At 35.5% G+C, this 11,747-nt stretch overlaps 1 long non-coding RNA gene across 1 annotated transcript; it reads left to right on the top strand.

The window, feature by feature from the left end:
• Positions 1-754: 754 nt before the first annotated feature.
• Positions 755-7,719, top strand: LOC129431455 (uncharacterized). Its single transcript, XR_008639825.2, has 3 exons — positions 755-1,270; positions 1,364-1,521; positions 7,209-7,719. It is a non-coding gene; the product is annotated as an uncharacterized lncRNA (long non-coding RNA).
• The last annotated feature ends 4,028 nt before the right edge of the window (positions 7,720-11,747 follow it).

Raw genomic sequence — 11,747 nt, 5'->3', positions numbered from 1 at the left:
ATGTTTTGATAATCGTTCTGAATCTGATCCCTAACCAAATTCCTTCACAAAAAATGCAATTATTTCAGCTTTTTGCTAAAAGAAAAATACTCATATTTAAGAGTTTATAAGCAAAAAAAGGAGGACATTTTCCTTAAAAGGCATTTTAGGAAACTTTTGTGAAAATCACAAAAAAATGTTGGTGGGCAACTTTTCAAAAAAAAAAGACTGGCAGGGAATGAGTTAAGTAAAGATCATGTTCCATGAAAACATTTAGTAAATTTCTACCATAATTATATTGAAAAATGTATTTAGCATTAGTGATACGTGTTACTAAGGACTTAATTTGGACAACTTTAAAGACAATTTTCTCATTTTTTTTTATGCAATTTCAGATTCCAGATTTTCATCAATTTCAAAAAATTTATTAAATGTTTCAAAGCTTTTGAACGGTATAAATATCTGTTGCTTCTATTGCTACTATTCTGATTTTAAAATGTAGAAACATAAATTTTCTGTCAAGCACAATATGTATTGTGAAAAGCTCTAAAATATATGTGAACTGAATAGGATTTGAATTAAAATGAAGACATATTTTTAACTTAAAATGTGTTTTTAATGATGTTGATATTGACTTGACATTCTGTTGTAAATATTGAATTTTTGGACAGACATTGCATAACACAAGCGAACACAAGGTTAGGTTTTTGTCCAGGACTTTGTACGTTTTAAAGCTGAATTTTTTGACTACCTAAAGTTTCCATAATTGGTGCCCTTTGCTATTGCTTCAAGGCCAGCCAGACCTGAACGCTTTAACGGTGGGCTTGCCCGGGTGAAACGTCTGCCAAAGAGATGGTTTTACCCTGTAAAATAAGCGAACAGGGGGTCAACGCTGTCTCCTGTCTTGCTAATTGGACGAGTTTGCAGTCGGAGCATCGACAGATTGAATCATCAAGCTGTTCTTCTGCAAAGCTCCAGGGTTTTCTCTCATTGACTGTTAATGACCATTCCATCTTCAACGCGAGATCGACACGAACAGACAAAAAGCTTCATCCTTTCACTTTTGTTGATCGTCCATATGAGTGACACAGTCAGATATTTTCTTTCTAACAGTAAACAACACAGCCAGGTCATCGTGAGGAAGTGGACGCTGCAAAAGGAAATTCGGACCGTGGCGTCTGTTCTACTGTGAAGACACACAGAAGAGTCCTAGCATGAATTATTCAGCGTTTCTTAGAGACCGTTCTCTGCAAGCATACAGATTTCGGCACCAAACGGAAACCTTCGTGATGTGAGAATGAATTTTTCTTTCTTAACACTGCAGATTATTAGGTGTAAGAGCATTTATTTTTCATTCTCACATATTTCTCGTCGCTACATGTAGGTTGGCGCAGACTGGAAGAAAAACCCATTTCTGTCTTTCCAACAAAAGGAGGCAGTCGGTCCTGGCAGTAGTGCAGAGGAGGAGTGTGACCGCTGCGACCAGCCTTCCCGCTGATTTCCTGACAAACCTACCATTACAGGACAATCACTTTTCTCTGTGTAAGTCTCCCAACTGTATTCTTAAATACAGGGCGAGCGCACACCCAGACACTCATGGACAAGACAGAGAAATTGTAAGAAAAAAGGAGAACATTAAGAGGTGTTTAGCACTTTCGATACATGGGGCCTGAAACATAATACATTTAATAGAGAACTTTATTGACCTTAAAGGATTAGTCCATTTTCTTTAAAAAAATCCTGATAATTCACTCACCCACATGTCATCCAAAATGTTGATGTCTCTCTTTGTTCAGTCCAGAAGAAATTATGTTTTTTTGAGGAAAACATTCCAGGATTTTTCTCATTTTAATGGACTTTAATGGACACCAACAATCTATACGATCCCAAATGAGGCATAAGGGTCTTATCTAGCAAAACAATTGTCATTTTTGACAAGAAAAAAAAATACCTTTAAACTTCTCATCTTGCACCAGCTGTGTGATGCACCAGTGCGACTTCACATAATGGGTCATCACGTCAAAAGGTCACGGATGACGTATGCAAAATTACCGCCCTGTGTTTAGAAATGTGGAGAAAGAGGACCGTTCTGACGTTGTTGTATGTGGAATGCTGCTAATTAATGTCTTTGTCTCAGTTTATTGTTTAAAGGAATAATCCATTTTCTTAAAAGAAAAATCCAGATAATTTACTCACCACCATGTCATCCAAAATGTTGATGTCTTTCTTTGTTCAGTCCAGAAGAAATTATGTTTTTTTAGGAAAACATTCCAGGATTTTTCTCATTTTAATGGACTTTAATGGACACCAACACTTAACACTTAACTCAACACGTAACAGTTTTTTTCAACGGAGTTTCAAAGGATTATAAAGATCCCAAACGAGGCATAAGGGTCTTATCTAGCGAAACGATTGTCATTTTTGACAATAAAAATAACAAATATACACCTTTAAACCACAATTTCTCATCTAGGTCATGACGTCAAGAGGTCACAGAAGACGAACGCGAAACTCCGCCCCAGTGTTTACAAGTGTGTTGAAAGAGGACCATTCCGACATTGTTGTATGTGGAATGATACTAATTAATGTCTTCGTGTCAGTTTATTGTTTATAATGGTCTGCAAATGTGCGTTTTATATATGTAACACGTGACCTCCATTTACGTTAGGTCGCACTGGACCGGACCTAGACGAAAAGCTGTGGTTCAAAAGTGCATATTTCTTATTTTTCTTGTCAAAAATAACAATCATTTCGCCAGACAAGACCCTTATGCCTCGTTTGGGATCGTTTATAGTCCTTTGAAACTCTGTTGAAAAAAACTGTTAAGTGTTAAGTGTTGGTGTCCATTAAAGTCCATTAAAATGAGAAAAATCCTGCAATGTTTTCCTCAAAAAACATAATTTCTTCTTGACTGAACAAAGAAAGACATCAACATTTTGGATGACATGGTGCTGAGTAAATTATCTGGATGTTTCTTTTAAGAAAATTGACTATTCCTTTAAATTGGCCCGCAAATGTGCGTTTCACATATGTAATCTTGTCACATACGACCTTTCGACGTGCTTACGCAATTGCTTGAGGTCACACTGGCTGGGATGTTTTCCCCCCAAAATTAATTTCTTCTCGACTGAACAAAGAAAGACATAAAAATCTTGACTGACATGGGGGTGAGTAAATTATCAGTTTTTTTTTTTTAAGAAAGTGGAGTATTCATTTAAGGAGGTTAGGGCCCTGACAGTGTGTATTAGTGTCTCACTTATGGGTGTGTCCTCATATAGTAGTATAATTGGGTCATGTCATCCAAATTTGAACACTTTGGGGGGATGACACCAAAAAGTTTTCAATGTCACAAAAACAGCTTTCAAGCATTTGGCAGATGCTTTAATCTAAAGTGACTTACAGTGTATTCAAGCTACACCTTTGATCAGTACTGTATGTGTGTTCCTTTGGATTCGAACCCATGACCTTTGGGCTGCTAATACAACGCATTACCAGTGATGCCATTGTGTGCGGCATCAAAACTGCCTTTGATGATAATGACTGAGGTGGGTCAGAGCAGCGTATTTTAATAAGACTTTGCTTTTTTACACTTAATTTTGGACAGACACAAAGCATACTGGCAGGGACATCAAGAACCAAAGCACATATTATGGGACCCTTGTCATAGAAATTGAGATTTCATATAAAGCCGAATAAATACATTTTCCTTTAATGCACGATTTTTAGGATTTGGCTGATATAAGTATTTGAAAATCTGATACACTGAAAAAAATGATTCATTGAATTTAATACATTTTTTAAGGTAAGTGGTTGCAATCAATTTATTTAAGCTACATTTAAACAAAAGTTTTATATTTTATTTTACTTTACTAATCTTTTTTTGTTTAAATGTAGCTTAAATAAATTGATTGCAACCACTTACCTTAAAAAAATTGATTAAATTCAATGTATCATTTTTTTCAGTGTATCAAAGTTGCAAAAAAAAGTCTGTCAAAAGATTAATCGCGATTAATCACATACAAAATAAAAGTTTGTGTTTGCATAATTTATGTGTGTGTGTGTACTGTGTGTATATACCGGTATTATGTAAATATAAACACACACATACATGTATTAATTAAAGAATTTTATTTTTATTTAGGTATATTTTTTATTTATATTTATAATATAAAATAAATAAAAATATGTATGAATATACATATAAATGTTTCTTAAATGCAAACATTAATGTGTGTGTATTTATATATAAAACATAATTATACACAGTGTACACACATAAATTATGCAAAAAAAACTTTTATTTTGTATGCGATTAATCGCAATTAATCTTTTGACAGCTCAAAAAAAAAAAAACGAAATATTGAGAAAATGGCATTTAAAGTTGTCTTTAGCAACGCATATTACTAATGATGAAAAAATTTTTTATATATTTACGGTATGAAATTCACAAAGATGATCTTTACTTAATATACTAATGATTAATACTTAATATCTTAATCGATAATTTTGACCCAATGTTTTTTTTTGATTATTGCTACAAATACCCATGCTATATTTATAACTGTGGTTCAGGGTCACATATGCTGGTATTTCAGTTAAGTAACAGCTATAGAGCTGCACCTGCACTAAATCCAAACAAACACAAAGTCTAAATGACATGCTATCAGTGCTTGCTATAAAATCTTCCTTGGTCTTCATGCAAGCACATGACCTCAACCTTACAACATGGTGAGATTTCCCTTTGATTTGTTTTCTTGGGTTTGTCGAGCCTGATACCTGCAATGCTTTTAATGAACCTGAGAATATCCACTTCTGCTTTAGAGCCCTATGACCCTTTCATCACCCAGCTGAACCTACAAGAAAGTTCACCTCTGTGCAAACACCTAATGACTTCGTTTGCCAAGGGAAAAAAATATGTTTTTCTCGATGCAAAGGCAAGTTCTGTACGTCTAACACCAATGGAAAAAAACATACAATGAAAAGACCGGCATGAACCAACAACGCTATCTCTTGGCAATTCGTACGTATTTTACGACGTGGCTTATTCGTATTAATTCATACGACCACATTCGTAGATTTTTATATGATTTGCTTTGATCCCTGTGACGGTGGGGTTAAGGTTTCGTTATTGTCTTTTTACGATAATCAAAAAAAAAATTTGCGCGAGGTTTTTGGTCAATATATATATATAGCTAATTTCCCCCTTCACAATAGCAGTGGGGGCATGAATTTGTTTGAAACTCATCGGTTTGAATTATATTATAGGGATAGTTGACTTTAAAACTAAAATTCTGTCATTTATTCATCCTCATGTTGTTCTAAACCTGTATGAATTTCTTTTTTTTTTTTGATGAACACAAAAGAAGATGTTTTGAGAAATGATGGCAAACACACAGCAGACAGTGACCACCGACCTCCATAGTAGGAAAAAATATTTTTGAAGTATTGTGATAAATAATGAAGAAAATCTTTTGATAAATTATGGTAAGCACACAGTTAACAGTACCCATTAAATTTCATCATATTTTATTTATTCCTACTATGGAAGTCAATGGTCACTATCTGCTGTGTGTTTACCATAATTTCTCAAAACATCTCCTTTTGTGTTCATGAGAAAAAATAAATTCATACAGGTTTAGAACAACATGAGGATGAGTAAATGATTGCAGAATTTTCATTTCAAAGTGAACTATCCCTTTAAGCCATAAAGTTCTGTATAATTAAGGGCGTTGCCACTTGAGTGACAGGTGGATACTGCTGCTGTCACTATACATTGAGCTAGGTGGGCGTGGTTTCAGCAACCAGGCACCTCAGATTTACCCACGTTCTGCCTCATTTTTGGCTATCCGGGAGTGAAGCATGGTGACACGCTGCCAAGAAGGTGAGGGCTGGCTCCGCCCACTTTGGGTTTTAAAAATGTGATCATACATGATAAATGTATGTACCTTGAATGCACTGTAATTTGCTTTGGATAAAGGTTGCTTAGGTGTCTACCAAATGTATAATGTAAACCTAAATATGTGGATTGTTGCAAAGCATCTTTACAAAAACAATTTTTTATGGACTTTTTAAACATTTTAATTACATATTGAGGCGGTTTCCCGGACAGGGATTAGACTAGTCCTAGACTAAAATAAATTTAAGAGCATATCCAAACTGAAAACAACTTTCACATATCTTAACCTCTTATGGAACGGCTGAAATTCCACAAGGGGGCTTATTTGTTCCTCAGACGTTGCACAATAAACGTGACATCGGAATATATTCATTATAAATCGTGAATGAAAAGTGAGATTCGAGCGAATGTCCGTTAGTGAACTAATTGTATACAGTATTTATATCGTAATTCGGTCAGAAACGTCAAGATTGTGAGATGAACAAATCGTTTTGGATTAAAAGGCTTGGAATTTCCTTGGACTTTTGGGGATTTATGAACAATTTGTTTTGGACAATTTCACCGAAGCGGATAAAGGGAAGATTTTGAAGGTAAGTTTTTAAATCAGCGCCGCCCGGTTCAGGTAACTTACAACTAGATGACAGTTTTATGACTGCTAAAAATCATATTATGCTTTGTGTGTGCGCTTAATGGAATCCCAAAAGTCTAAGCTTTCCAACGATGTGTCGCATGGCCGTATATTTTGAATATTTAATGCTTTAAAGTTACAATGACGTTCATGTAGCCTCACGTGCAAGGGATGGGGTGTACCGTGTACGGCACAGTGTTCCTTATCAGGTTAAAATACATCAATACCCTTTGTTTTGCCTCAAAATGCACGCAAGTAATGTTTTTTGGAAGGCATGTTTGTTAAAACTAGTTATATTTCCTAATTAAACTAAGGCCTAGTCCTGGTTTAAGATAATCCCTCTTCGGGAAACCACCCATAGTGGGGATCAGCATTCAAAATACAAGATATGCAGGTGACCTAAGCTCATCTTTTGAGCTGAGGAGACCTTTTTATTCAAAATTAAAGGATTAAAAATAATCCTCTTTCAGGACATGAAAATAAACACGATGCTTGGAAAGTTAAATCTAAGACTCATTTGATCTGCAATTTTGCTTTGAGGGAATAGGGGGGAAATAAACATATTGTATGATAAGCTAGCTTTGGCAAACATTCCCTCAACGAAACTTCAGACATATCAAACATCTTATCGTCAGTTTCTCGACTTTTGTCTCGCGTCAATGAGTTCCAACTTCCTCATTTTAATTCCATCATCCTCATCTGCAGCTCTCAGCCCTCCCCGCGCACACGATTTTCAGAAGTAGGCCGCGAGCGGGAGCCCAATTCTAATGCAGACGGTTTGCAGACCTGCTACTGTACCGAGCTCCCAGAGGGCCCTATTATCGGTGACTCCAGACTCAACTGTGAAAGATCTGCAAAGCAGAGCAGAATCAGACTCAAGATCCCACAGCTACTTCAGTTATTAATGCTGCTCATCTCCAAGACACCCAACCACTGCCGCCGAAAAAAGTAAAGGGCATACTGGATGTGATGTCACAACCCCGCTGTTCTGCAGCCTGTACATTCAAAGTTTGTCTTTGGAGAAGGTTTGTGCAGTATTAAAGATGACCACCTGACCTGGGATGAAGGCGAAGATCTGTCCTGGATCAATGTATGGACTTTTTTGCTGTCACGCAAGGGTGAATATCATAAAACCTGTTAAGAAAACATATAAAGATGTTATAGTTTACTCCAGTTAAAAGAATGAAATGAGAAATTATATTTAGCTTATAACTACTTTACTACAGTAATGAACGTGTAATGAGATTCACCTTTGAAAAAGAAAATAAATGAATAATTAAGTTGTTTGTATCTAACAGATATGTTTACATCGGTCGATTTCTTTTCAGCTACATGTCATAATTATTCTACTAGAATATGAGAAACTAATTATCTTAAAACCGCATTAAGTTAATTGACTTAATTGCGCTTGAACCCGTCACGTGCCGTTTCTTCCCACTTCAAATATAAATAGTCGACTTTCAAACTGCTAATATTGCTTTCTCTCTCTCTCTATCTCTATCTCGCTCTCTCTCTTTTAAAAGTAGCCATTATCACACAAAGCTTTTGACCCAGCCTGAGAACAAAGCTTCACAAAGGGCCCCGGGCCTCCAACAGCCATCATTTCTCTTCAATAATGGCGTGCAGTTGTTGAGATGCAGTTATTATTTCGACAGACGAGTCAACCTCGGAACGCAGATGTTGACTTCCTAGCCCGTCTGTTGGGTTGTCTGAGAGGCAACAATGTGGCAAGAACGACTCCGAGTCAATTAGCTAAAAGAGAGATAATGATGAGAATAATCATGCCGATGGTGATAATGATAATCATGTTGACAATGGCAATGACTGAAAGGAGCTGCGTTTAGAAACGGCACTTATCGACAATTTTTTCTGTGTTGTTAAAAATGACCCATCCTTTGTGCAATTCGCTCATCTATTGTCGTCAGATTGTTTTTCTTTCCAAAAAGAATGTTTTTTTTTCATGATTTTAAAGACTGGGGTTAGGGTACTGTACAGTGACTGTACAATATGGATTTTGTTTCTTAGGATGACACAACATGTGTGAAGACATAACGTCAATCCCTGCAAGAAGTTGAAATAGCGAACTCGTAAAACTAGGGGAGGAACTAAAGAACTAGGGAAGCACCAAAAGGAAAATTCTTGGCCGAAGCCAATTTATTTTGCCAATTTTCTCACCATTTACATTTACATTGTCCCTTTTACTATATTTATTTTACATTATTTAACAAAAAAAAAAATTGTGCAGGGCTTTACACCTGGTCACTTCTCTAATCATATAGCTATAAATAGACTTGTTAAAACTATTCCATTTACATTTGACCACATAAATGAGTCTTGGTTAAACGGATATTAATCTGATCCTGCACAAAAAAGGCAAATAACCCGTTCATTGCAGTGGACGTACGCATGCGTGCATGGTCAAGCACAAAAAAAGGAGAGAGAGAGAGAGAGAGAGAGAGACAGTGGCAAAATTGACAGGAGATGACAGAAGCAAAGCGGTCTAACAAAAAGCTTATTGTTAATAAATGTTTTATTTCTCGTTTAATATAAGCGTCATTGAAGGACTTTACTGGTTTTGGGAAGTTTTTATTACATACTGCTGACGCTCTTCGTCGCTCTATGACATGAGATGAAGAACTCAAGTCTCTCGTTCTGCTTGTGCATTCAGCAGACAAATACCCAGGGGTGCGTTTCCCAAACAATGACGTAACTCGCTGCTGAACCAATGTAGTACGATGCATAGTTGGAGAAACTAACTACCTTTCCCGAAAGCATAGTAACTTTGCCGCACATTCGTCATTTGAACTATGTTGGTTTAACAACCTTTGTTGATGATGTAACATGGGAGTTAAAGTACTAATTAATCTGTACAAATCAATTTAATGTCAGATTACTGCTGTAAATAACATATTTTGCATCGGAAGTGATTTAGTTATCTGTTGTTTATTTTCAAGATATTTAATTAATGCGCAAGTTACGTCACTACTCCCAGGGATTCCCCAGGGTCTTAAAGCTCGTATTACTCTGCACATGCGCAGTTTTCAAATGCAGCGCTTTAATTCTGTTTACAAACAAAGATGTGAAATAAAAATGTTATACATTTAGAATGATGGATATAGAATGTACTACATGTTTTTTGCTAATTTTGTTTAAAAGCATGATCAACGTCTACATATTATAATAACAAGGAACTTCTAATGACAGGTGAAGAGTTGTAAAATGTTCATTTAAACTATGATTTCGGGAAACACCAAATCCTTGACCTTCGTCAGTAACGACGTAACTTATGACAGTAGTTGGCTTACAATGCTTTTGGGAAACGCACCCCAGGATCACCTTTGCCGTGTCTTTCCGTGTCTTTGTGCTGTATGTTTTTGCATCTTTTTCGGACACTTTAAAAAGCTTTTGCCAACACGTCCGCTGCATTTGCGCGACTCTCACTCTGTGCTGGGGACTATTTGATTGCTTCGTCAAAGACCTCATTGTTCTGTAAATTTCAACTGTTCGTCCAAACACAGAAAATGATTTTTTTGCTATTTTCAGCCAAATAATTTTATTTGCCAAACATTCGGTACATCTCTACTGGCTACAAACTCCCCAATTTTTTATTTTTTTTATGAAACGCTGAAATGAAAATGTTTTTTATGATTTTAAAAATCTTTTTATCTGAAAGTGTATTTTTAATTGTTTAAATGAAGAGTTTTGTTGCAAAACGAGATAACCACCGTTTTTTTAATTGTTCAGAAATCTCGTTTTTTTTTTTGGTTGTACATTCCAATTAATATCAATTCAACTGCAGTTGGTTTGTTTTGATTTAAAACTTCATAAATTAAAAAATACAGCTAAGTAGCACCATAAAACAAAATAATAACACGATAACATTATAATAAACATGTTTTGACAAAAATGTTAAAAAATAGATTTATCTCGTTTTGCAACGAAGCTCTTCAAATTCACATTTGTATACAAAAATATAATTGTGCTAATATTTAATTTTTTAGGAGTTTTTTTTTTTTGAAATTGCACTTATCAACAAATTTTTCTGTGTTATTAAAAATGACCTGTCCTTTGTGCAATTCGCTCATCCATTTTTATCAGTTTGTTTTTCTTTCCAAAAATATATAATTTTTCATAATTTAAAAGATTGGGGTTAGGGTTAACCGTACAGTGACTGTACAATATGGATTCAGTTTCTTAGGATGACTTCAGATGACACAACATGCGTAAGGACATGACGTCAATCCCTGCAAGAAGTTTAAATACCGCTGGCTTCAAAACTGACAATTTTTTGTATGACCTTTGTATATACAATGTAATATAATTCGAGAGGCTGCATTTAAAAATGGCACTTATCTAAAAATTTTTGGTGTCTTTAAAAATGACCCGTCCTGTGTGCTTTGTTTTTATCTTTCCAAAAACATAATAATATTTTCAAGATGCTTGGGGTTAAGGTACTGTACAGCGACTTGTATTTCAAATTTATGCTTGTGAGATACGCACAAGTCTTTATAGCATTGAGAGAGCGTGTAAACATGTCAAAAAATGCTAGGTGCTCGCTAAAATGATAATGAAAATGTTCAGACTCTCTCTCTTTCTTTCTGAGAACTATAAAAGTGTGTGCTTAAATCAAACGTGTCCTTGAAATGCAACAACTTTCTTCTTTTCATCTGTTTCATTATATTGTACAGTATGAAAAGTAACTATGACAGCTATAAAAACACGTGCTTTGAGTACGGCTTAATTTATTTTGTTTCCATAGCAACCTCCGCTCTTTGTGGCATGTACAGAGAACTATTTATTGGAAAAAGTTAACTTGTCAAACTTAGTCTCAGCTGAAAATTGATGCTTTGAGCTTCATAAATACAATCTTGGTGTAAAAGATGACATATAGCCTACAGTATATGACATAAGTATAACAGTACAGTTATAAAGATCATACTCTATACCAGTGGTTCTCAAACTTTTTCCGCATGCGGCCCCCCTTGTGTATGGTGTATTCCTTCGCCCCCCCCCCCAAAGAAAAATGTTCTAAAATTTAACAATTTAATTAAACAAAACATATTAAGTTATACAAAGTAGTGCTGTTGGTTAGTAGCCTTATATTGTTTTAGGTTTAATTACACAGAATTCATGATAAATGAATGTATTTTATAAAATGTCATAAAACTGGGGCCCCCCTGGCACCATCTCGCGGCCCCCCTGGGGGCCCCGGACCCCAGTTTGAGAACCACTGCTCTATACAAC

The sequence above is a fragment of the Misgurnus anguillicaudatus genome, chromosome 13 (genome assembly GCF_027580225.2).
Source record: "Misgurnus anguillicaudatus chromosome 13, ASM2758022v2, whole genome shotgun sequence".
NCBI lineage: Eukaryota > Metazoa > Chordata > Actinopteri > Cypriniformes > Cobitidae > Misgurnus > Misgurnus anguillicaudatus.
This window is presented reverse-complemented; position numbering and strand designations above follow the sequence as displayed.